The 26,802-nt window shown below is 41.0% G+C and overlaps 1 protein-coding gene across 2 annotated transcripts in view; it reads left to right on the top strand.

The window, feature by feature from the left end:
* Positions 1-100: 100 nt before the first annotated feature.
* MRTFA (myocardin related transcription factor A) overlaps positions 101-26,802 on the top strand; it is a 63,134-nt gene continuing 36,432 nt past the window's right edge. For both annotated transcript variants that reach the window (XM_080971363.1, XM_080971362.1), the window contains exon 1: positions 101-169. The gene's annotated coding sequence lies outside the window, so the exon portion shown is untranslated. The remainder of the gene's footprint in view (positions 170-26,802) is intronic.

The following is a 26,802-nucleotide window of genomic DNA, read 5'->3' as shown; positions in this document are numbered from 1 at the left end:
GGCGAGAATGAAGATGAAGCAGTGTTGGTGTCTCTTTCGGCGGCACCAAGCCCCCAGAGTGAAGCTGTTGCCAATGAGCTGCAGGAGCTGTCCCTGCAGCCTGAGCTGACCCTAGGTCTCCATCCTGGCCGGAACCCTAACCTTCCTCCACTAAGTGAGAGGAAGAATGGTAAGTGGAACAGTAACAGTTCATGCTTTGTGCTTCGTCCCTGACAGTCTTACAAATATTGAAGCAGGCTGTTTTTGTACAGGTTTTGGAAGTGGTGCAGCTTAAATTCTTACCACTGCAAAAGAATCACAGTCAAATTTGCCTATAAATTGTATAAATTATTCAATGGGCAGTAGAGGGTAGTTCTTAAACTAGTAATATGTATTACACTCAGCAGTTTTCTGCAAGCTGCAGTTGATTGGGATTGGAAGTAACCTGACTGGGAACATAAAATTGCATGTGGTGGCAGTTCTCCAAGTAGTTTTGATGTGCAGTTGTGTAATTGGAGATCCATATCTGATGGGGATATAAAACCCAGTGCCATTAGTACCTACAGAGCTGATCTACTAACACTGAGCTTTGTTATTGCGAAGGCAAGGTTGTTGCCGTGGTGGAGTATTCAAAGCGCTATAGAAAAGCCAAATATTATTAGGGTTCTTTAGTGTGAGGGCTGGACCATGTTATCCCAAGAGAAAAGCTAAGAATCATTTGCATGCTGTTTCCCTCTCTGGGCTGCCATTCAGTCAGCAGATCTTGAGTAGCCATGTCAACTTGCCTTCTCACTTGCTGCTGCTGCTGAACATCTGGTCAGTCTAAATCAAACACTTCTCAACCATAATATGATTGTGGAGGAGGTGACTGACCTGGGGTCAGTCTTGGGTGGGCATGCTCTACTTGCCTGTCTTGGTACTCAGTGCAGCAACAGCATAGGTTCAAGGGTTTGGGGACAAGGGATTCCATTCCTCTCCCTCACAGAGGAACCAACCCACCTCAGCCAGATGTGAGGGTTTGTATCTGGTGTTGGGTCAGAGAGACAAATAGGGATCTTGTGGGTGTTTACCCACTTGCTGCCCAGCTGCCTCCCTTTCTCAGTTGGTAGAGGCAGTCTTGGTGTAGTATTGGAGAACAAGAACAATGGGTTCTGGTGGACTTGAATGTCCAGCTTGGGTCAGCCTTGTCTAGTCTGGCTCAGGACTTCTTTGCCATTAGAATAGAGTGGGCTGTCTGAATACATCATGGGCTCAGCGTATTTGCAGATCTGGTTTTTGCTACAGAATAGATTGGAAGTAAACAAGTGTTTGAAGGGGTGAGTGTCACATGGTTTTCATAAATGGATCATGATCTGGTGAGATTTGGCTTGGCTGTGACTGACTCCCCCTGCAAGGGTGGGATCCATTGGGTTGGTCCACCCCAGAAGGTGATCTCACAAGCACATCTTTAGAAATCTAGTATCTGGAGCAATTTTGCAGTAACTTTAGAAATGAATTTTATGGGCCACATAGAGCTCCTGAGGGCTGTAGTTTGCCCACCTGTGCCATTATTGGTTTGGGGAAAACTGACCTGATAATATATCCGAAGTTTACATCTGTCTTCATCTTCAGTTGTACAACAGGTAATTTGGGATGTATGATAAAAATAAAATGTAGTTATAAAGTTAGCATGAAAGCTGCTGTCTGTAATACTACTTTTAAAAAAAGCATTTGGCTTTACAGATTTAGGAATATATAATTAGCATAATTAGTGCTTTTATATTACAATTCCCTATTGAATTCTTAACCGGAATGTGCAAAGTAGCATAGGTACAGGTAAATGTTTAATTTGCCACGTCATACACAGGTTTAGCCATGAATGTTTGCTGTCTAGGTGTGATCATTTCCTCCTCATTTTGACCATAGTTGTAACTTTGATAGTGCAGTGTAAGTGGGCTGCAGTTCATTGTTTAAACACTCCTAGCCTTATCAAATTGGCTCTGGAGTAAACCTGGTGCTGAATGTATGACTAATTCTTATGCTGGGCAATGGAAAGGATATGCTAGCAGTGGCATGAGGTAGTCATTACAAGGGGCAGAAAAAGTTAACTGTTATTGTTGTAAAGGATTCTTCTGAAGGATTCTTCTGTTCTCAACTCCAGACACAGTCTGCTGAGTCAGAATTGAGTTTACTTAATGTGCTGAGTAGCCTCCCAGGAGGTTAACCCTCAGTGTGCCTTACATTGCACACGTTTTTATAGAAAAAAATGTATTTACACAATCTTTTACTAGGAAATTCATACATTTCAACCTCAAAGTCTGAAATGATTACATTTGCATTTGTCTGTAATGTGGTTCTCCTTGTAATGTTGATGTGCCTGGTAGTTCTGCAAATTGAAGAACAATCTTGGCTCCACAAATATGTATGAACTCCATTTTCTTAGTTACCTAGTATGATCATATATTGCTGTAAGTTCAGTACCTCAAGACTGGAAACATACAATATGTTAACGAGAATAAACACCATATAATTTTAAAACTCTGTGTTACAAACAAAATTGGCAAAAATATATTTGGTTACTAAAAGAAAGCTGTGCTCCAGGAATGTCAGTACTGTATAGCTCAATGAAGATGTCAAACCTGTATGCAGTAGCTTTGAAAAAGACAAATTCTATGCCAGGGATCATTAGCAAGGAAAGCAAGCAGAGGGTCACCTGTTAAGGATTGTTGTACAATTTAATATGTGTAAAAATCAATGCCCAATAACCTTCCACCTTAGGACAAGTCCACCATAAGTGATATAAGGTGCCTTTGTCCTTGCAGCCTCTCTAACACATAAAAGAATGGTTCTGATTTATATAACTTGGCAGGACCAAAGTCGAAAGCCATCTATGAATGAGCTTTAATCCAGCTGAATTCAGGTAGACTTGGTTTGGACTGCAGCCTTAACGGTTTTGCTTCCTGGTAGCAATATGTTTTCATGCAGCTCTCAAAAATAATTCTTGTATGCTATTTTTTTATTTCGTAATTTTGGCTTTCACTTGCAATCAAATGATCACATCACCATTTCCCTGTGCTTCATCACTTGTATTGCCTTAGTCAACAGAAGTTGTAATCTTTCATATGTCCTGAGGCCATAAAGTATCAGTCTGGGTCTGTGTTGGTTCTTTCACATTCCTGGCTGTTCGGCTCTCCAGATTGTGCATTGTTAGTCACATAACTGATCAGAAGAGACTGGGTAGAACTTGCAGTAGCTTGTTAATCTGCATTGACATGCATAGCTTAGGAGTTTTCACTGTGTAGAAAAGGAGCCCATTCTGGAGAAACTCAGCTGTTGGGAATGTACGGAATTTCAGTCTTGAGACACTTCATGAAATGAACTTAATGCCTCAGGTAATGGAGAGTTTCCACTCAGCTATACAATGTTTGGGGCTCTTTCAAACATGCTGTGAAATTCTGGACATATTGTTCTGGAACTGGAACTTGTCATAGCTAGTGCAGGGTCAGTGTTTAGTATACCTAATAGTTTTTTCAGCCTTTGATCCCCAGGCTATTCGTTTTCAAGAGATCCATGAATATTGCTTGCAGATGTGAACAGTATGCATTTAATGCTGGAAAAACCCACAAGGATCTTTGTGGAAGCCTGACAAATAATGAAGTTGCCTTGATTCAGCTTGAATCATCAGATAATTGTGCCACAGCACCACCAAAAGTCAACAGATCTAAATCAAGTTTTTTCTCTCTCATTTCAGTTCAGACCAAAGGAAATTAGATCATAGCTTTGCCCTGCATTTTTTGTGCCCATGCAGCCTTTCCCAGACACATTATGCAAATGAAACAATGTGCTGGTAGAATGACAATGAATACATTTGACAAAGTTTTGGAGGTCTATCCAGAGGTATATACTGTGCTTTTTTTCTTTAAAAATGTTTAGGGGTTCTCTCATTTTCCTATGCATATTGAAATACTACCCCTCAATGAGGCCAAACTTAGATTCACAAAAGGTTTAGGTGTATGCGTACCCCCAGAAAAAAAGCACTGGGTACATAGAAGCATAAGAACTTGAGAAAAATTTAATTTGTATATTTGAATAAACAAATGGGCAACTGGAGCATGTTGATTTCAGAACTGGAAGGAAATGCAGCTCTTCTGTGGTAGCATTTGTTTGGTTTCCACCATGAGAAAGGATAGCCTAGCAGACTGCCTCTCCCTGGTGCAGCCAAAGCCAATCTTTTAAGATCTGAGAAGCTCCTGCTCATCATTCCATGACCAACGTGGAATGCCCGCTTTGAATAATTCATGAGAGGAAGACAGTAATGGCATAATACTCTTTTTGTGTGTGCACTGCTCAGCGTTATTTGTGAAATACAGTTGCATTTTCTGTTGATCTTGTTTCAAAGGAAAATTTGTTGAATGTTTTATTTTTATTTTTAATGTAAACTTTGTAGAGATTTTTAAGTGGTCAAATTTTTAATAAATAATACTTCATCTGACTGATGCCTAATTGACTTTTAGATTCATTAAGTGATACTACAATAATATAAGGTATCTTCCGGATATCTATATTTATGTTAAAATACACTTGCTTCATGCTCTCCCATGACAATATACACACTCTGTGTAGAAGAAGACCCATTAAGAGGCTCTTATTTTGGTCCCGGTGCACTCAACCTTGTATCTGAGAAACTTGGCCTCTGTGCTTCTGTGCTTGTGCCAGCTTTTGATCCAGTTGCAACCTCTTGGCCTCAATTTGTTATATTTAAAATGGGTGTAATATCAGCTTGCAAGTTAGATTTGTATAAGGGTGAATGCAAATGTTATGAAATGTGCAACAAACTAAAAATGTGATATAAATAGTTACCGGTAAGTGCAGTGTCAATAATTCCTTTTCAAGATACTGTGTATCATTGTGCAGCAGTCGCTTGTGTGATAGCAAATTTATTCCAGGATCTCTTTGGTTTGTTCTGGTTAGTGCCCCCCAATTCTGAAGGTAGTAATAGCTTTAGAATTACATTTATGCTAGAATTATTTCTGTATTTAACTTTAGCAAAGAGTAACAGCCCATTTTAGAGTCAGTTTGAAGAGGGGGAATCTTGGAACAAAAGCAATCGAGTAATCACAACTACACTATTTGAAAAAGTATAGAGCATTCTTTTAAGTGCTGTGCACAGCACAGACTATTCTGAGACACATTCATAATGCTAGAAATGTTTCAAATGTCTCTTTGGTTTTTGTGTCGTTTTAAAAAAAGCAATCCATGGTTTCAAGAAATTAAATTCATGAGATATAAATTCCTCCAGAAAGAAAGCACATTTAAAAAGTTAGTATTATACTATAACCTACTAAGTTCATAACTTGCTTTGTCTAGGAGAACTATGGGGGGGGGGGGGAGGCAGTTGCCTTAATATATTTATTTTATACTAAATGTTTAAATTAGCCATTGTAATAAACTTAAAATAAATTTCATCCTGGAGACAAGAAATAATGACCAGGTAAAATGGGAGTGAAATCCATTACTGCATTTCTCAGCCTGATTGCCTCATCTGTAAATATTGTTGGATGCAACATGTGTCAGAGTTATTGTACTTCTTGTGGGCTGCAATTTTCAAGCTATGTGAATGTCTCAGTTTAGAGGGTCATGTGGGTGTACTAATTCCTGGAAGAGAACTCCCTCATTGGTATAGTCCTCTGGGGAATTTAAGAGTTCACATGCAACCTCCTCTTCCTTTCTCAAACAAGAGGGATTGTGCAAGGAAGCTGTTCACAGAAGGGAGTTCTTAAGGGATCCTTGCTTGCTGCGGCTCGGATCTTTTGGAGTTTCTGTAGCTTGATTTTGCATTGTACCGGTAGAGTGGATAACCTTGGAAATGCACAGAAAAATATCACTTCTTAGTGACAGTCTATAAGGATTTGCTTTTAGAAAGAAAGTCTCGGATGAGTCTGAATCTGCAATCCTTCCTGTATTTTCATTTCATGGATAGTTTCCCTTGAGAAAAGGATTTGGTATGATTCTGCTGGAACCAGAAATTATATTAATGGCAGTTCAATCAGGTAACTTCCCTTTAGTTAAACAGTGTTAATGTGCAAGCAGTACCAGGATCTGGGGAGTGGAAAAGAATGCAGAGGTGGTTTTTTTAAAATAAAAATAAAAAAGGTTGTATGTATTTCAACTTGGAGATTTCCTCCCCCATAAATTCAAATGTTTGAACAATGAGATCACTTCTCTGAATTTCAAGCAAATAGCTGCCAAACCTTAGGTTCTTTAATGAAGTAAATTTGACTGGGAAAGACTTCTCTCCTGATTACTGGCTGTGAGCATGCAGGCTACAGGTTTTAACTTTTGAGGAGTTCTGCAGGGAGCACTTGGACTAATCTTTGGGAATTTGCTTCTGCTTTTTATAGAATTTTACTTCTACAAAAATTGTTTTTTTGCTTACGTTTCAAATTCCGCTTATCTTCATTGTATGACAGCATGGTTAGTAAAAATTCTTGTAAAGATCCACTCTCATATGATTAAACTGTGTGAAATGAAGAGATTTGATACCTTTACAAAGTAAGGATGTACATATACAGTACCTTCCTCCTGTAAAAACACTTGCAGTGGAAATTGAGTGCATGCCCTCTTAAAGTTAGGGATTGTCTAATGTGTTGTCTAATGGCAATGCAGTATTCTCTTGTTTACAAGACGTCCAGAGAATCAACTCTCTGTGCTAGTGGAATGTTTTGTTCAGATAACTCCTTAAAAAAGCTGTTATCCCTTGCAAACTGGACAATTCCTACATTCTTTTTTTAAAAAAAGATGAGAGTGGGAATACTATAAAAGTCCCAGTTGCTCGGGGTAGGGTGGGGAATTGCTTTCTTTACTTCGTTCTTTCTAAAAAGTTGTTAGGGTCTGCAGCCAGGCTAGTCTTTCTAGACATTTATGGATCAGTATTAAAACACAGGAAGTGAAATTTGGAACAAAAGGACAATTTTTGGAGAGTGATATACTGTGATGATCTGTGTTGGGATTGATGGCTCCTGTTGGGGCATGTAGGAGAGGGATTGGAGCAGGAATAGCAAAGAGTCTGTCATTCATTGTGGATTTTTAAAGGATTTTTTAACAAGACCTTTTGTATGTGCCACAGGATGTACTGGAGGGTGCACTGGCAATCCCAAACTAAGCCGTGGCTTGTCTGAACATGTTGTCCAAACCTATCCTCATGGTTTAGCTCACTCCAGAATAACCAAAAACTGTAAACCAAGAACCAACATTGGATATGGCTTGTGGTTAGTCTGGAGAGAAGTAAACAATGAATTGCAGTTTGTTGGACACACCAAGCAATGACAGCTTAACAGAATGATGGAATGAAGGGGCTGTGATCCCCTTCTCAAATGACCACATGCTAACACATTGTAATAAGGCACAATTTGGCTTAGCTTGATGTGTTAACTAGGCCAACCTGAGCCAGGAAACTATGGCTTAATTCCTGCTTGCAATCAAGTGTCTGATCAGGGTTCATTAACCTGAAGAGAGCCATACAGTTATAGTTTGAAGCTATGTGTGTTTAAATTCTGTAACCCTAGTGATTTTTAAAAAGAATATAAAGTAATTTTTGAATCTGGCCCTCCTCTCTCTCAACCATTTCCACTGGAAATGCACTAAAGTCTAATGCACACTATTATAGGATGGTGTATGAAACACAATTTATGAAATTATTTGGCATTAAATATTTGCTGAAAGCTACTTGCTGTTTTTAAAAAAGCCTTTACTAAAAACAACTTGAGTGCTGTAGCTCTGTCAGTGTTTGGTTTATATGAGTAGATAAGTATCCGTAAACCTTGTTGCATGTGATCATATGTGTCAGGTTCCTTTTTTCTATTTTAAAGAAACTAGTTCCAGTTATTTAAATAGATTCTTCTACACACACACACACACACACACACACACAGATTTTTCTTAAGTTCACTTCCTTTCATTTTGTGAGTGTGCTGTCCTAGTTTGCAGCTTCCTCTGCAGATAAACTGGAATTGAGGTTTTCCCCCTTCAAAACATTCCCAGCATGTCCAGTGTTTGGGATGCATCTATTTTTTTAAAGTATCTTGGTTCCCAGAAAAAGAACTACTTAAGATTTGTCTTTCAAACTCTGTTTGGCTGATGTCATAAACCAGTTCCAGCTGTCGTAGATTAAAGCAAATGCTGATAGTGAAGAGGGATTTCCATGGCATTCTAAAATAGGATGTGTGGGATGCACACTCAACATCCATTGTAGCTTATGAGGCCACTGCTGCTTAAAAAAAGAAGTGTGTGCGTTTGTATAGGCATAAAATCACAATTTGAGTTATGGCTTAAAACAGGTGTGGGGAACTGGATCGGGCTGGCGGGCCGGATTCTGATGTTTCCCACACCCCATGGGCCACTTTGACAAGTGGTCAGGGCTACCCACCTATTCTTCTTTGGCGATCACTTGTAGCAGAGTAAGATTGTCTTCCCTGAACACGGTCTTAACAGTGAGTCCGTAAGTGACTGTGGAGGCCAGTTCTGGATCCACACGTCCTTCCACAGTCAGTGGGGACATAGGTTTCCGGGTGGGAGTTGATCACAGTGAGGGTTTGCCAAACGTGCCTTCCTCTTAGCATGTTTTCTCCCTTTCGTCCTGAGTTCGAGTGTCTTCAAAGTCCGCAACATCTTTGGTAAAGGCTGTTCTCTGGAGCGATTGCAGGCCAGTGTTTCCTAGTGTTTCCTACCTTATTTTAGATTTGCCTTGAGAGAGTCTTTAAACCACTTTTGTTGACCACGTGCATTACACTTTCCATTTTTAAGTTTGGAATAGAGTACAGTGGTACCTCGGGTTAAGTGCTTAATTCGTTCCGGAGGTCCATTCTTAACCTGAAACTGTTCTTAACCTGAAGCACCACTTTAGCTAATGGGGCCTCCTGCTGCTGCCGCGCCACCGGAGCACAATTTCTGTTCTCATCCTGAAGCAAAGTTCTTAACCTGAAGCACTATTTCTGGGTTAGCGGAGTCTGTAACCTGAAGCGTATGTAACCTGAAGCGTATGTAACCCGAGGTACCACTGTACTCTGTACTGTCAGCAGGGGTGCCAACTTGAATAAAATATTTTTTGGGGGGGGGGAGGTAAGCCCCACCCTCCATAATTGATTACAAGATGCAGCACATGCAGAGCATTTGAATGGTAATGCCCATCAATTTGGTGGGGGGGCTGGCCCCCCTCAAATTCTTTATTGGAGAGACTGAAAGTAGGCAGCTATGGTGGGAAGTGAGCATGCTGATTGGAAGTATTTACTGTTTAGGGAAGCTTTTAATGTTTGATGGATTACTGTATTTTAGAATTTTGTTGGAAGCCACCCAGAGTGGCTGGGGAAGCCCAGCCAGATGGGTGGGGTATTATTATTATTATTATTATTATTATTATTATTATTACTGGCAGTTAAGGGAAATAAATGCACATTGACAAAACATAGCCAGGGCCAGTTTTCATGAAGGATGTCTATTAATAGTTATTAGCCTCAATGACTATGTTCTGCCTTCACTGTTCGAGGCGCTATGCTTCTGTATACCAGTTGCTGGGAATGAACAAGTAGAAGGTGAATGCTTTTGCACTGAAGTCCTGCTTGTGGAATTCCCACTTGTATCTGGTTGGCCACTGTGAGAACAGGACGCTGGATTAAGTGAGCTTTTGGTCTGATGCAGCAGGGCTTCTTTATATTCTTAAATGTGGTACCTTGAGGGGTGATTAACTTTCCTCCTCCCCACAAGGGTAGAGTTTTCCCACCCTTCCATTTGCCTAGTTGTGCCTAGTTGTGTATGTGGCTGAGAAGCAAGGCTTGCTGGAAGCCATCTAGTGAGTTGATGTGTAGGAGGCAATTCTCTTGGCACTTAGATGCACTTTTGAGGATATGTTACTTGAACATGTGCAAGCTTGTATTCCATTCTACTTCACCCCCAAGAGATAAAAAACTGTCTAAAAGGAAACAGGTTGTCAAGAATAATGAATAGCACACTAATAATAACAACTTAATTTTCTGTAGACGACCATGCCACCAGTTGTTTTGTGGGTGTGGCTTTGCATTTTGCTCTTAAGGTATATACCACCTTAACTGGACAAAGTGAAAGATCCCCAGATCAAAACTACCCTGAATTCTTTTAGAAAGCCTTAAAGTAGAGCTTTTTAAAATAAAGGTCAATCTTAATTACCCTTTCACATATATTTTTGTGTCTTTTACTTAGTAAGCATTTATGTTGCCAAATGTTCTTGGAAGAATCTGGAGCTATTGTAATGTATAGTAACTGTCCTTATTGACTGAATGCCTGATATTTTCACAGGACACAGTGTACTTGAACAGTGAAATTTATGTTTTTGACAACTTTATTAGATTTCCATCCATTGCCTATCAGATTTATTTTTAGGAATATTAGAGTGCCGTATCGGTGTGAGAGAGTCATCTACATCAAACCTTTATCATCCTTTGTATTTTCTTCGGAGAGGGAAAACAGGGTGCAATATGAGCAGATTTTCTCTACAGCCTTCAAACACTGTTTAGCATCGGTGGCACTAAAATGTTTGACTTTGCACATCTTCTTTTCAAGTTCAGTATAATGCAGAAGTATGTTAGGCTTTTAGTACTGTGTAGTGGCTCTAACTAAGATGGAGAAATTCTGATAGGAAAAATGATTTTGTATAATAAATCAGAAGGTCTATTCTCAGTATAACTTAGTTGGATATTGCCCATTATCACAGTTCAGTAATACAGCCCAACTAGGCAAAAACACTCCAGGAGGGTGAGGAAAGTGCTGTAGGAGCTAAATAGAGAGAGCCTAGAGCCTGAGGTTCCCATCTCCTGCTTTACAGTTTTTGCAGCCAGTTGTTTCACAAGCCATTTGCAGCCACTGGTTAACCTACCATTTTCAGGATTTATTTATTTTTACATTTCCTGTGTGAGGTGTTGCTTCCTTGTAAGTCTGCTCCTTAACCTTACACAGGATCATGAATGAAAAGGAGGAGACTCATAAATTATTTCAGTACAATAAAAATAATTGAGAATGCTTTGTTTCCAAAAGCTCAAAATATCAAGGGAAGTATTTTATCTTTGACCTTTTTAATAAAAAAGCAGCTTTAGGATTCCCACCTGGGACTAAGGCTCTATAGGTTTGTCATTAAGGTTCGGCATCAGTCATTAATAGGTCATCATCAGGCTTAATAACTTTGATTTAACCCAGTAGCACACAAGCCCTCAGTTTTGTCTCACAATAGCCATTTGTTGAAAGCAGAGGTAGCTACTAGGTTGACTTTTCCAGTTTCCAAGAGATGGTTATAGTTCTGCCCTGTAGCAACTCTCCTTACAGAGTATCCAACCATCAGTTTGTCAGGAATAGCCTTACCTGACACTTCTGGTGCTACATTGACACAAATCTCTTGGATCTACAGCACCCTCTGCTGTTCTAATGTTATTTTATTAAAAGTGTCATTTGTGCCAAATGTACTGTGTGTCTTTTCCATAGTAAGGTTTGTCTTGCTTTTTAGGATATGCCTGGAACAAATCTCAGCTAAAGTGTCTAGAAATCCATGTTTGCACAAACAAATTTGATTGTTTACTAACATTAAACTTGGCTATATCCCGTGTTTTGTCAAAGGAGTTTAGTAGATTGTACTCGGGTTTAGCCCATTTATACCCAAATAAACCTCATTTTTAAAAAGCTGACAGTGACTTGCCGAAGGCCGAGTATAGACTTGAACTCAAATGTCCTTAGCGCTTGAGTCCATGGGTGGGGAACCAGGCAGACAATTGAATTTAGACCAGCCATGCTCACCTGTTAAGTCACCTGACTTTAAATTTCATTGGACATGGAGATCTCTGAGCTAAGTGCTAAGATAACAGACAACTGATCTCTTATCTTCAGTCTTGGCACTAAGCACCACAGCACTAACATCTTAAGATCAGCAATAAACCTCTGCTTACTCGTTAAAAGACTGCAGGCAGAGACTTTTCTCTGATCTTAGTTCTGTGATGAGATAAGCCTCTGCCCGCTCAAGGAGCATTTCTTTTATCTCTCCGGTGGGATCATAGTAGGCTAAGCAATTGCTTTCTCTTTAGGCTCTCAATTCTTTATTCCTTTGCAACCCTTGCTTGAATTCATGCCATGGCTTCAAAGATTCCTGGTGAATGCAATTCTCCGTGTGGAACCAATTCCAGTGAGGCTTGCATTTGACCTGAAATTTTAAAAGAAGTGAGCTCCAGTGGTTCTTTAGGAGCTTTGATGTTACCTGCCTCATCCCTGATGTCGTATGACATCATGTATGGCACAGCTTTCCAAACTCTGTGTCGTGACAGTGTGTAAGTATGTTGTGCGAACGCTCCCTGTGCTCCTCCCAAGGCTGGAAAGGTGTTAGTTTAACTTCCAGTTTGCTAGTAAAACTGAATTACTGTGTCATGAAATGATTTATATCTAAAAAGTGTGTCACCAACATTAGAAGTTTGGGACACGTGGACTTGACTGAAAGAAAATGGCCCCTGACGGGTCTGATTTGATCTGGGGACTGCAGGTTCCCCATGTCTAATATATCCAGTGATATTTAGATAGCCAATGGAGTCCTTACCTTTGTTGCCATTCAGGGTTGCTTGGCTTCAGCATAATCACCATTTCATAAAATGCAGCATCTGTTTAGAAAAAGAAACATGGGCAGATGCCTTTATACTGAGTCAGACCTTTGGTCCATCTAGCTGAAGTTTTGTCTGCATTCACTGGGAGTGGCTCTCCAGGGTTTGACAGAGCATATTCCCAACCCTGCTTAGAGATGCCAGGATTGAATCTAGGACTGTCTTCATGCAACACAACTGTTCATCCATCGGAGGCCTAAAGTTAAAACGAGTGCATTATGTTTCACTTAAATGGAAAATGGTTTGCCCTAAATAACCCCCTCCTTGCTGTTCCCGCAGAAGCTTATTTCTTAGTTAAAATGTTGCGTTTAAGCTTTTTACACTCCTTCCCTTTCAAACTTTAACTCTCATGCACAGATATTTGCTAGCTGAAACACTGTAAAACTCCTCCCCATCTTTTGTAGTGACTTTTGTTTTCCTCATGCTTTGATTTAGAGTCTTGGAAGAATCTTTGGGATTCTTGGAGAAGGAGCCTGCGTCACTGAGAAACATTTGACTTTTTGGCCTTGTAGTGAAGCTAGAAATCAAGTCAGTCTAAAAGCATTCCTTAGTCAAGCTGGCCTACTTACCCTTTAGTTAGAATATGAAAGGGCCTCAGTGGGAATCTTGGCATTTTTACCACCTGTTGGGGCAGCTGCAGGTTATGTGAGAAGACTATTGATAAGACTATGGATTTGGGAGGATGTTTTAAGGGAGGTGGGAGAGATATGTAGGGAAGTGGCAGTCTTTTTATTTTGTGCTTTCTTGGACCCCTTATTTAACATGTTCATGTATCCATGAGAAGTCTGGAGGGTGGCAACATGAGGAGCCTTTTCTGTGGTGGCTCCCATTTGTGGAATGCTCTCTCCAAGGAAGCTCACCTAGCATTATAAGTCTTTAGGTGCCGGGCAAAAACTTTCCTCTCTGACAAGACCTTTTAGAAGTGGCCAGGATGTTTTCCCCCCTCTTGGTTTTAATGTTTCTATGTGGGACTTTCTGTCGGTTTTGTTTTGGGTTGCCCTGGGCAAGATGAAGCGACTAACAAATTCAGTAAATAAAAATAATAATATCCGTTGTGTAACTCCAACTGAGCTGTGAGGTAACTGGTGGGAGGATGTAAAAATGTGACAGACCAAATAAAACTAGCTACCAAGCCTTTTTAGCACACAGACCTGGCTTCAGCCTGGTTTTGTACCACTGCAGTGATGGCATAGTAGAAGAAGATAGATACTGGTGATGTGGACAGATCACTGCATGTTGTGTGGGGGTCTCTGTTGCCCAAATGGTTAAGATTGTGAAGGCTAACAACTTAGAGACATTTACACATGGAACATAAAATTAATTTGAAGAAGAGTGCTACTACTAAGGGAAGAATTTGCTCAATATTGGTTATCCGTGTTTTGTCATCTCTTTCAAATTCAAGTAGCTTGAGCTGCTTCTCTAGTAGATGCAGAAGTCACTAGGTAAGGTAATGGTAAAGGACCCATGGACGGTTAAGTCCAGTCAAAGGCAACTATGGGGCGTGGTGCTCATCTAACTTTTCAGGCCGAGGAAGCCAGTGTTTGTCCACAGAAAGCTTTCCGGGTCATGTGGCCAGCATGACTAAATTGCTTCTGGAGCAACAGGACACTTTGATGAGTGCCAGAGCACACGGAAATGCCGTTTACCTTCCTGCCAGAGTGGTACCTATTTTTCTACTTGCGCTAGTATGCTTTTGAACAGCTAGGTTGGTAGAAGCTGGGACAGTGTGTGGGTGGTGCTGTGGTCTAAACCACTGAGCCTCTTGGGTTTGCTAATCGGAAAGTCTGTGGTTCGAATCCACACAAAGGAGTGAGGTCCTGCAGAAGGCACTATACATAATGAGAAAGTGTATTGGTATATAAAATTAGGAAACTTGTGGGTAATACCCAAAGGAGAATCAAGCTGAAGATTACGGAACTATGCGGTGAAGAACATTCTTGAAGAAAAGGGAAATACAGCGAAGGAGGATATAGAACATTCTGTAGAGGAAGATGTGCAACTTAAAATGTTGTATAAAGTAAAGCAGTTTAAGATATTGGGTATTGGCTTGAACACTGAAGATGTTCTTTATCTATATGGCAACCTTCTCAGTAGCGTGTCTGAAAGTCCAACTAGAGCACAGCAGTGCCTTATCTCATCCCAGTAAATAACTTCTCTCATTCAACAAAGCAAAGTTAGCTTTAACTGAAGTTCTGTGCAGCTCACTCTTACTTTTTAAGTTGTAATGGGCATGGATCTGAAAGAACATACAGTATCCTTCACAATCCCAAATATTATTTCCACATCCTTGAGGGAAACAATACTAAATTGATCCAAGTTGCTATGACAGTTGGCTGCTTCTAATACCTCTGGTGTGGCTGCAGTAGTAATCGTAGTTTTCAAGATGAATCATATTTGAATGATTTCATCAGTGTAGAACAGTACAAACTAAACTTGTCACAGTGATCTGTAGATGCCTCATCCTTTGGCTGCTCTTTAAGGTCCTTGTATCAACAGGAGCTTAGCTGGATGAAATTTCTATTGACATTGAGTGACAGAGGCAAAAAAAGTTTACTTTGTTCCATGTTGTAGGCCTGTGAAATGTTGGTGGTACTCCAGAAAATGTTGGTACTTCACAAAATCCTTAAAACTGGCCCACTAGTTTTAAACATTTATTGTATGCAACTGCCACCTTTTATAACTTTCCTGAAAGCAGTAAATTCAGTAAAGATGGAGTCTGATGCTGGAATTCTCTTTTGTCAAGCTTATTTTCTTTATGATGCTTTCATAAAGAGCATCACTATGTGTGGGTAACAATTTCTGGTACAATTTGTGGTTCAGTTCCTGCCCAGTCTGGGTCATTATGGCTTTCTTAGATGAATCTGCTGGCCTGGTTCAGATGTAAAGAAAATCCATGGTTTCCCACTACATGAACAAGTCTGCAAGGAGCTTGTGTGCTCCTTCTCCAGTTTTGCATACAGGAGGAAGCTATCTAAAGTTGCTGCTTTTAATTTTAAACAAACCAAACTCAGAAATGGTGGTTTGTTTCTACAAGAATGGAAACCACAGTTTGATACCTGGACTGTTCCCATTAACCGTAGTTTAAACAAATTTCAGTTTCTTAAATTGATGTCACAGAAAACTATGGTTGGTTTAAATTCAAAGCCAAAGTTTTGGTCATCTTTTGACATGTGAAATAGAAGGAAGGGAATTTGTAAACCCGAAGTCCATTGATGTTAGCAGGAAACCATCTCCCTCCTTTTCAGTGGCAGGATGGAAGAAACAGGGCTGGGCAGGTTTGGGGCTCAGTGGAGGCCAGATGGGAACAAGGTAATGAGAGGGTGCTGGGTGGTCTTGATTACGGAGGGGGTGTGTGTGTGTGTGTGTGTGTGTGAGAGAGAGAGAGAGAGAGAGAAAGCGCACACACTTTGACTCCAGCTCCACCTGCTGCTAGTATGCAGTCCCAGACTGCTTTCTACTACAGGAATGTAGCACTTGATCCCCAAAGGGTCGCCTGTCCGTGTTCTACTGCAATTTGGGAGGGAGGACAAATTTCCTTTTGAAATTGGTAGAGCTCTTTACTCCATGTTTTGTGATATATTTTTAAACAGGAGATTTGTTATTGTTTAGTCGTTTACCGCCTCCCAAATGCTAGGGTCGATTCATGTGAAGGCTGATATGTTTTCCCCTCCTCCCCAAATGTGGCATCTGCATGGCTGCTGCAGCTGTAACTTTGAAATCATTTTTTTAAAAACCACGTGACTCTCCAGGTGATAACAACTGTTGGGAATTCATAGAACTGCCACATAGACAGTTTCCATATGGACAGGCTGCCACATAGCCACAGAGTTCAAATGCTACAAGGCCTGTGCTACAGTACCGAAATGGTTTTTCAGCACCACCACGTGGGGCCTAATTTTGAACTGGCCTTTTAGCCCCTCTCTTGAGGGTATTGAATTTATAGCTAAATCAAGACCGTTGGCATAGTTCAGAGTGTGTATTGGGCATCTATAGAAATAAGTCAATTGAGGCTCCGGGGAGGCAAGAGGGTAGTCTCTGCTTCTGTGTAAATGAAGCATTCAAATTACGTTTGTGTCTTTATATCTGCTAAGGGTTTTGTTGCCTTGGCACACACATTTGGAACATAAAAATGTAGTAGATGTACTTTGCCACAGAGGCAGAGCTAAATCTTGGATGCGTTTTCATATTTGTTGAAAGGGAATGGTAATCTGGTTCTTGGTGCTTAGAGTACAGTTTGGCAGTTGAAATATTTAAAGTGCAGTGCCCTCGGATTTGTGAGGTAATGAGAGACTGATATGGAAAAGGAAGTGGGGAGGTCTGGAGGTGTGGAAAGAGCTCAGAATGTGCTTTGACGTCATCTGATAGGTTTTCCAGCATGCAGCGGCTATTCCTGCTGCATCTACAGTTCATGTTATTTTAAAACTCTGTCAAAAGTGAGGGTGGCAGTATATCCTGTGTGTATGCAGGTCCACTGTGGGGGCAGGGACTGCCTTGGGGCCTTTCAGCAGCTGGGCAGGGATCCAGATTCCCAGGCTGGCTGACTCCCTGTGCTTGAGAGAAACTGCAACTGAAGTTTCTCTGTCCATCATGGCTAGGAAACTCCTGAGCTGCTTGAGCAGCTGCAGCCAGTTGCCTGGAAGGATAAGCTCTATGCTCTGGGCAGCATGTACAATGTGCTGCATACTTTGAAGTTTTGCTCAATCGCTCTGAAAGTAATTGTTGCCACAATGTGACTTCTTGGGAACACCCTTTGTTTAGGTAGTCTGTGTACCAAATTGTTCTAAAATATGTAATCTCTGTAAAGGTAGATTTAGAGTGAAGCCTTTGAATTTACATTCCCTTTTGTGTTCCATAGTAATCTGGGTGCAATCATTTGGAGAAGTCTTGAATTTCTCTGTGGACTTCATTCTAGATTTTTGAAGCTTTGTCCTTGCTCAGCAATAACATCCAAGAGACCTCTTAATTCCTAGGATGAAAATTGTGCAATTCTTTCACTACAGGGAGTAGGACTAGGCGTGCTATTCCAGTTTTCTTTCCTGTGGGACTGCATGTTGTAATGTTTTTATCTGTGAAATATTTTAAATATTAAGCTGTTTTTGCCCTATAAGGCAATAATTATTCGTTGCAACATTTCTTTGTAAAGAAATTGAAATGTTTTTGTATCAGACCTAACCAAGAGAAGGGATCTTCCTTGAATATTTTCAAGACAAGAAGATGCATTATTATATGTCCTTTAGATCTAGGGTATCTAGTATTAGAGCAAGAATTAGCCTAACTGACCCTATGGCTCTCTTTCAACTTGCACCAGATTTCACTAGCTGTGGCAAGAGGGAAGGGAAGGGCTGTGGCTCAATGGCAGAATACTTGCTTTGCATGCAAAAAGGCTAGGTTCAAGCCCTAGCATAACCAGGTAGAGATTCCTGTCTGAAACCCTGGATACCTTCTGCTAACCAGTGTAGAGAAAGAACTAGATGAACCAGTGTCTGACTCTGTATAAGAAAGCCTTCAATGTTCCTAGGAGGGACATACTCGCCTGTTTGAGGAAAGCAGTATCAAATTGATCAAGAAGTGCTAAGAGTTGAAAAATCTTTTCTCCTTGATTATTGCAAGTTCTAGTTCTGCAGTGAATGGTAGCAAGCAGCTGGAGGTTCATGATAGTCTTTTATAAAATGGAGATGCATTCTCTTAATGTTTTTCTGACACAATGCTCCACTGTAATGTAGTATTTAACAGTTGTAAACCATTGAAAACCAGAATAAGGTCTTGCCCTTATTCTGACATTTCAGAAATGGAGCAGACAGGTTAAACTAAACCACTCCTTGTGATACAGTTACAGTGGTACCTCTGGATGCGAACGGGATCCATTCTGGAGCCCCGTTCGCATCCAGAAGCGAACGCAACCCGCGTCTGCGCGGGTCGCGATTCGCCGCTTCTGTGCATGCGCGTGATGTAATTTTGACCATCTGCGCATGTGTGAGCGGCGGAACCCAGAAGTAATGCGCTCCGTTACTTCCGGGTCGCCGCAGCGCGCAACCCGAAAATACTTATCCCGAAGCTACTTCAACCTGAGGTATGACTGTATTTTGGTCTTTAATGCACAGAGAATTCTCTCTTGTGTTAATCAGCACCTTTTCTGGGTATACTCTAATTGAGTATTGGTTAAATGGATGCCTCAGTGCCTACTGATCCAGAGATTCCCCCCCCCCCCAAAAAAAAAATCTTTGTGAACACAGCAGTTAAGCTTCAGTGGTGGAGATGAGGAGGAGAGGGCAGGAACTAAATTACATGATGATGCTTGCCTGACAAATGTTTGAGGTCTGAGTAGAGAAACCAACTGCTTTACTATTTTGGGTGAATGAGGTTAGCTGTTGCTGCAAGCAGCTTCATGAAGGAATCCATCCATCTGTCAATGTGCACAGCCGTGAGTGAGGCTCAGTACTCCCTAGCTCCTTACAATGTGCATGTACATACACCCCTTCTTGGGGGAGGGAAGGCCTTTTTCTTTTTGAATCCAGTGTTAATGAAACTGGCTGGTATCTGAGAGTAAGGCTACACGAGCGTCTTTGTGCAACCTATTCTGACGAGTCCCTTCCTGAGGATTATACAGCTCTCCAGAGGCCTGAGAGACATTTTGGTCTTGGGATTTTCTTCAGCATGTTGGACAAAACCAAAACCCTCCAGCCTGCTTATGGTGGGATTGTGCCATTTGCAGAGATTGTGTCAAAGGAACAAAAGAATGTAAGCTTGAGTCAGGATTCTTACCACAGCCTGCGGGAAGGTTCGTAAGCTCTTTCTATTTTCCTATTTTCCTGTGACCGTTCTTAATGGTTTGCATATTGAATCTCTTATGGTCTTCCAGTATATCATAGATCTTTCCAATGAATTAGTTTGTGCTGGTAGTGTTACTTACTTGAATGTGTTTCAGCTTCTCTTGGAAGCTGCTGCTTGTTCCATTTTATGAAGGTCTCTTGTAAGCAAGGGTATGAATCATTCTGTTAGAAATTTAATTGGTTTTTACAGCAAATGTGGGAGACTTTAGTCTTCAGCAGGCCTCAGTGTCTCGGTAGCACATGGAGTTGTGGTACAGAGTGCTTATGAGGGACAGAAAAAGGATATAAATTGGTTATGAATATTCATGTAGTGCAGTATCAATATTTGATCCATGTTCTTGAACAGGTATTTGGGCAGGGGGAATTAAGGTATGAGACATCCAAGAAATGAATATTATTGTAAGCAGGGGGATTGTAGGAGATTTGTTTGAAGAACAGACAGTATTGGGGCAGGGAAGGAGATGTGAGGAAATTGAGGCAGTCAGCAGAAGGGTTCCTGTTAGCAGAAATAATGAAGGTGTCTGTAATGAAGTCTAGCATGCCATTATATGGAAAGGCTGAAGGTGAATTTATGGGCAGGTGTAACCAATGAAGTGCCCTCCAGTTGTTGATGGACTAAAACTCCCATGGTCCCTGACCATTGGCTGTGCTGGCTGGGATCGACAGAAGAGAAATTCCAACAACATCTGGAGAATACCATATTCTTCCGCTATTTCATCCAGCAGATTCACAGGACAGCCCATAATATCTTGTGCTGTATTCACCACCTTCTGTAGGCACTTCCTATCAGTTGATGTCAAACCAGCATACCACACCGTGATGCAGTATGAAAGGACACTTTCTATTGTTGACCGGTAGAAGGAGATCATCAAATGTTGATTGACATCATTCTTTTGCAATACTCTGAGGAGATGGAGTCTCCGTTGGGCTTTCTTAACCACCTGGGTTGTATTTATTTTTCAAGTAAGGTCTTCACTGAAATAAACTCCTAGGAATTTAAAGGAAGAGACTCTCTCCACACAGCCCTGCCCGATGTACAGCGGGGCTAGTTCTCCTCTCTTCCTCCGAAAGTCCAACACCATCTCCTTTGTCTTGCTGATATTAAGGTGCAAGTTGTTCCTTAGGCACCATGTGATTTATGGATTGGAACCAACCAACACCTTAAGTTTATAATCTGAACCCACCTGATAAAAGGCTGCCTGCTTACATTTTTGCCAATTATCTCTCTTAACTGTTCCCCAAAGCGAAACTGTCATTTGAAACTGTCATTCAAATCTGTTGGGTAAGTGCATCTTTTCCTTCCCCCAACTCCCACACAAAGGGGTGTAAAGATGCTTACTGTTTGGTGAAGCTGCTTCTTTTGGAAACATGTAAGTCCAGAATCCTTTCTATAAAGCAAGTATACATTGCCAGGATCTGTCGGAGACATGTAGGTAAATTCAAAACATTGCCAGCCAAGGCAATCAGTGAGTTACCAGCCCCATGGGATGCAAGCAGAAGATTTGGAAAAAGACCACAACAGAAATGGGAACTGGAATTTGTGTTCAAGATGCAGAGAACAAATATGTAGCAGAAGTGTGGTATCAGGTTGTAACTGGTTCTTGAAGGAAGTAAAAGCAGGTATGTTTTTTGAATATTTGTTGATGGGGTCATTTGCTTTCTGTGTAGTGTTCCAAAATTCTAGGATACTCAGCAGGATGCTGGACATGACAAAAGGCAGGGTTCAGCCATAGCAGGCAGTTGGGATACTTTTGACAAAGTAAAGTATTCACACGGAAACAGGCTTGAGCCAGTAACCTTCTCTTGTTAATGCAAGGCTCGAGGGGTGGGGGGGAGAGGAAGCTAAAAAAGAGATATTGCAAATGGAAGTGCAGCTTACAGTCAAGTTTTTGAAGAATCAGCATGAAAGACTGACCTTATGGGGTGGGATTCCTGCCAGAGCCTACATTCCAATTCTGGATAGCTCCCAGACAAGGCATATACTCTGGAATTTATTCAAGCCCAGTATGGTCCAGCTGCACGCCATTTGACTTGCTTGTTTTAACTTGCAATCCCATTATACCAGCTGTGCTTGTGTAATGTATTTGCAAAGGCAGATGCTGTGAGCTCTGTGGAAACACATTGCACTGCACTGTGGCAGTTACTGCTACTATGTCTATGCTCTAAGACCAAGCACTCCAGCTTGCCCACCTTGGCTCAGAGACTTCTAGCATTAACACTTCCATATAGTGTCTCTATTCAGATGTGTTTGGTGTTTGTGTTTTAGCCTATCATGCTTTAGCCTCTCTGTACTGCTATAATGTGCCCCTTCTGACTCTCATCCTGTGCCTGCCTGTCTTGCTGGCCTTACACTTGGAATGGGTAGCATTTCAGAGAAAACAGAAGGTCCTTGCTTTCAACATCCTACCTAGCAGCCTAAATTTCACTTCCAGGACCTCATGTTTACATTTCCTCACTTCATTGGTGTCACAGCCACTGACTCCTCCCACAAACTATCAGGCTATCTAGACAATGTGCAGCACCCACAATTTTTGTGTCGGGCGAACAAGGCAGTCTGCACACCCATCACACACCCAGCTATGCATGCCCCCAGTTATCAAACCAGCCACTATTAGTATTCCTTCTAGGGCAGGCATGTCCAACTCCCAAGAGACTGCGATCTGCTCACACTATAAAAAGACTGGCTGTGATCTACCCATTCTCATTGCCAGAAGTTTGTTGTGTGTATGTGTTTTGGAACACTATGGCGATCGACCAGGGACACCCCCCCTGCGATCGACCAGTTGGACATGCCTGCTGTCGGGGATATCCTTCGCACTGAAGGCTGAAACTTTCAGCTGGGTCCTTTTTTTAACCTATGAAGTGTAATTCATTTAACATAAACTGAAATTTATGTACATTGAGTTTGATCTAAAAGTTAAGCTTACCTTTTTTTATTTGAAGCTGACTCACCCACTAGCTAGGTTTCTGCCATGTGGAATTCTATATTAGTGGTTAGGATTTAGTCTAGTTCTCTTGCATACTGTAATACCTCTATTGCAAGCCTTTTTGTTTGTGAACTTTGTCAGCATTCTAGTCTTTCTGTGACAGCTGAAATGGCAAACAATGGTTAGTGCTTGCCCTCCAACCTGAAATGGAAACTCATTTCAAACCAAAATTTCAGATTTTGGTTTAATGGGAAAGTGTTGTCTGATGAAGCTAAGCAAATAATTATTCAGTTATCGCTACCATGTATAGTGGAGGCCACAACTTGAATGAACCCTTTTCTTCTTCTTTATGGGTTCTGATTAATTAGGATAATTTGCTAACCTCTACTGCACTGTTAGGGCCAGTCCCAAGCACTGAGCTAATTTCATAGTGGTCCATTTGTGCTATGATGCATATCATACTTCAAATTGTTACTGTTGCATTATGTCTAGGTATAAGGGCTTTGTTCAGAATTTCTCTAATATTTTGATTTTCAGAGGAAAGTAACTCTATTGTTCTGTAGTGTATAGTCCCAAGTTACTGGTCCCTGCCAGACTGAAAGGCACTGCCACGGTGTGCTCATCTTGAACATACATTCAGCTAGTAAGCACCATGCACTAATCAGGTGGTTTTCTTTTCTTGTTGTCTGCCTTGTCCTTAGTAAAGATGGCACATTTCAGCTTTTATAAATGAGGGTCATTATGACACAGTTTAAAAGCATACTGCATAAATATACCAAATATTCAGACAGGAAAACTGAAACTAATGAACACATAAGGGCTGGATGTGGAATTACAGGAAGAAAGGCTCCCTCTGAATAGTAGACTTAGAATGTTACATGAAATTAGGTGATAAGGAAGTTTGGAAGAGTATAGATACCTGAAGCAGCTGCTTTCTGTTCAGACTTTTTGGATACATTTGACATGTTTACTCCCCTAGTTTACCAGACTGCTCCTATGAGCCACAGCTGTTACCTTAAACCAGGCATGGCCAAACCTGGCCCTCCAGCTGTTTTGGGACTATAATTCCCATCATCCCTGAACACTGGTCCTGTTAGCTAGGGATGATGGGAGCTGTAGTCCCAAAACAGCTGGAGGGCCAAGTTTGGCCATGCCTGCCTTAGACCTAGTGACAACTGTCTAAGGCAGCATTTCCCATCCTTGGGCCTCCAGCTGTTTTTGGACTACAACTCCCATAATCCTCAGCTAGCAAGACCAGTGGTCAGGGATGATGGGAATTGTAGTTCGCAAACAGCTGGAGGACCAAGGTTGGGAAACACTGGTCTAAGGCACACTTGCTTTGCATACTGCAATCTAAGTTTGTTTTCTAAAATGGTCATTGAATTTATAGATTTAGAAATTTGGCAGCCAAAAAGAACCCACATGGAGTTGTCTTCTCTTAGTAGACCCATTTAAAATTATAGACTAACTTAGGTATTGTCCATTAATATCAATAGGCCTACTCAGGAATATGACTAACATTGATTATAGCCCATTGTGCTTTAAACACTTTTATTGCTTCCATACCAAGAGGACAATTAATGTGTCTGAGAATGTTTTTGGATGCTTGTCCATGATTACAGTGCAGTGGCCCAGTATTAATGGGGATGTTCAAGGCGTGTGTGTGTGTTTATATTGGCAATATTGCATTCATTTCAGATGGAGAGGTCAAAATAGAAAAGATTTCATTATAAGGGCTTTTTTTCATTCCAGTCAGCTAACTTGAATAAAATAGGGAGGGGCAGGTAAGTCTCGCCCCCATAATTGATCACATCATGTGGTGCAGGCACACCATTGAGCTTTGACTTGATGATTTGAGAAGTGTGCAATCCCAAATTAAGGATTCACAGTTGCTGCTCAGAGTGATACCTTGAAGCCTAACCTTGTATAAAAGTAAGATTTCTATTTCATTCACAATAGCTTTATTAACTTCCTCAAGCTTTGTTGTATTCTGTTATTGCAGCAACATCAAATGCAAATGATCAGCAGAAAAATATTAATGTATTTAAAAAGATTTCTAGGCCACCCCCAGGACAGTGTCCTCTGGGTGGCTTGCAAAATTAAAACAAAAGGAATTGTATGTCTCTTGAAGTTGCTGAACTACTGAGTGTGTTCTTGCTATACTAATTAGTGTCAGTTCAAATAGATCAAAGCATCTCTTCAAGACAAAAGTATTATTTATTTTGGGGAAGTGTACATTTAGCTAAAACCAACTTACATGTTTTACATTTATATTCTGCCTTTTCCCCAAGGAGCTGAAGGTGGCATGCAAGGTCTTCTTTTCCCTCTCCACTTTTTCCCTCACAACAATTGTGTGAGGTATGTTGGGCTGAGAGAGAGCAGCTGGCCCACTATGGGCTTCATGATCGAGTGGGCATTTGAATCTGAACTTCTAGTCTTAGTTCAGAATTTAACCATATTAGCAGTATAGATCAGGTGTATGGAATCTTGGGTCCAGGGGCCAAATGCATCCCTCTTGACCTGGCCCTTGGGACTCTGCCCTGGCCAAACACCCTCATTGGTCCTTCTCCGCACCCTCCTCTAGTGATTTTACTTTGCTGGAACATGTCATTGAACTGAGAAAACAACTCTTTCTGGCCAGGATGGAGACTGATGTTTGTGTGTGGCCATGCCCACCACTGGCTCATGGCCCTTGGAATGTTTGCCATAATATGGCCCTCTGAATGGAAAAGGTTCCCTACCCTTGGCATAAACAAATATCCTAGGCCACAGTGCTAAATAAAGTTCTGAAGAATCTACAGATTACCCAGAACAGTGTTTCTGAAACAGTTGACCAGGATCAGCCAGTGGGTCTCAGTGCCACTGGATGAAACAAACAGGTAATTTTTTGGGGGTAGGGTTAAGGTACAAGTTGAGTCTGAAAGGAGAATGGGAGAAGAAATTGTAGGAGATGGGTAAAATACTTTGAGATGCACGTAGGGATGGGAAGGGGGGAAAACAAAAGAAAAAACATTCTCCTACTCTGAATCAGACTTTGGATCGGCAAACTTTGCCCCAAATGTAGAGGTTGTACCTTATCTCCAGAGCAGATGTCTGTACTGAGCTTAAGGAAAGCTGAGCTATAGAACTCCTTGCTACAAGGAAAATACCATGGCAAAGAATTTAGCAATATCCAGAGATGGATTAGATAGCATGATGTCAGTAACGGCCAGCTGATTGTACCAAAGTCTTCTTCCGTTCTGTGATGATGAACCTCAGGAATTTCCAGCCATCTCAGGTTTTGCCTAGAGGGTAGAAAGCTTGATAATTCCTGATCTATCATTTTAAAACTCAGTATGACACACAGTCAACAAGATCATATAACTCATTAGTCACACTAATGACTTGAGTGTTGGAATTCCTTTCCCTTATCAAAGGGAATAATTTTCTTTGGAGATAGAATAAGGCAAGTGGGACCTACATTTTTAAAAAATAGAATACCTTTTTTGTATTTTTGCACTTCCACTCAAGCTTGATGATATCCCCCTCTTTTTTGTGGATAGTATAGTTTTGACTACATAATAAGCATCAAAAACTTGAGCCTTAGGGAACTTTCTCACAGGTTCTCCTCTTTAGAAACTTTTTTGTTTTACCTTTAGTAAAAGAGTCCCTTATCACTAGATCGGCTTCAAGGGAAAGAGCAAAATAGGCTGTTGAAAATGGATGAAAATATATTTGAGATATTTCTCAAATTCTAAAAGTTATTGGGGAGAGGGATCTGGTATGAAGGCTGTTGAAGTGCATCTGTTTTCCTTGATGCTTTTGAAGTGTGTGTCTCTTGTCTATTTGCAAGGGACTGTGGTTGTATTCAGCAGCACTGTAAGAATGTGAACAGATGCCTGGTCTGCTTACTGGCAGCTGTCTTAGCAATCTTTCAGAAGTAAAAACTGTTTTGTTTCTCAGGAAGATTTCTGGGAGCTTGGAAATGCAAATATTAAATCACTGTGGTTTGAGGTGGAGAAGATTTCCTTCCACCAACTGGAACTGAGTAAAATGCAGTTAAAGGAACTGATTCTGTTTTCTACATTTCATATCTGCTTTTGTAAGCCACCCCTTTATAGCCCAAAGGGAAGTAGTTCGTTTTTTCTCAGCATTTTGACATGAATATAAATAGGGTGTCTTGCCCCGAGTGTCTCCTAAAGATATTACAGAGTAAATCAGCAAGTTCTCCTGTTCCTTACTGTAGTTGCCAAGGAAGCTGAAAAGAAACTCCTGGCATTTTGCAGCAGCAGTAGTTCCTGCACTCAAGTAAAAACAGGAATGGAGTGTGAGATGTAGTAAAGCAAACAGTTTTCTATAAGTTTTGCCTGATGCTTAAGATTGATGAGCTCTTCAAGAGTTCATACACATCACAGGAGCAATATACACTGTAAAATTGAAATGAATGCA

Source organism: Podarcis pityusensis (genome assembly GCF_964106645.2).
Source record: "Podarcis pityusensis genome assembly, chromosome: 10".
In the NCBI taxonomy this organism is placed as follows: Eukaryota; Metazoa; Chordata; class Lepidosauria; order Squamata; family Lacertidae; genus Podarcis; species Podarcis pityusensis.
This window is presented reverse-complemented; position numbering and strand designations above follow the sequence as displayed.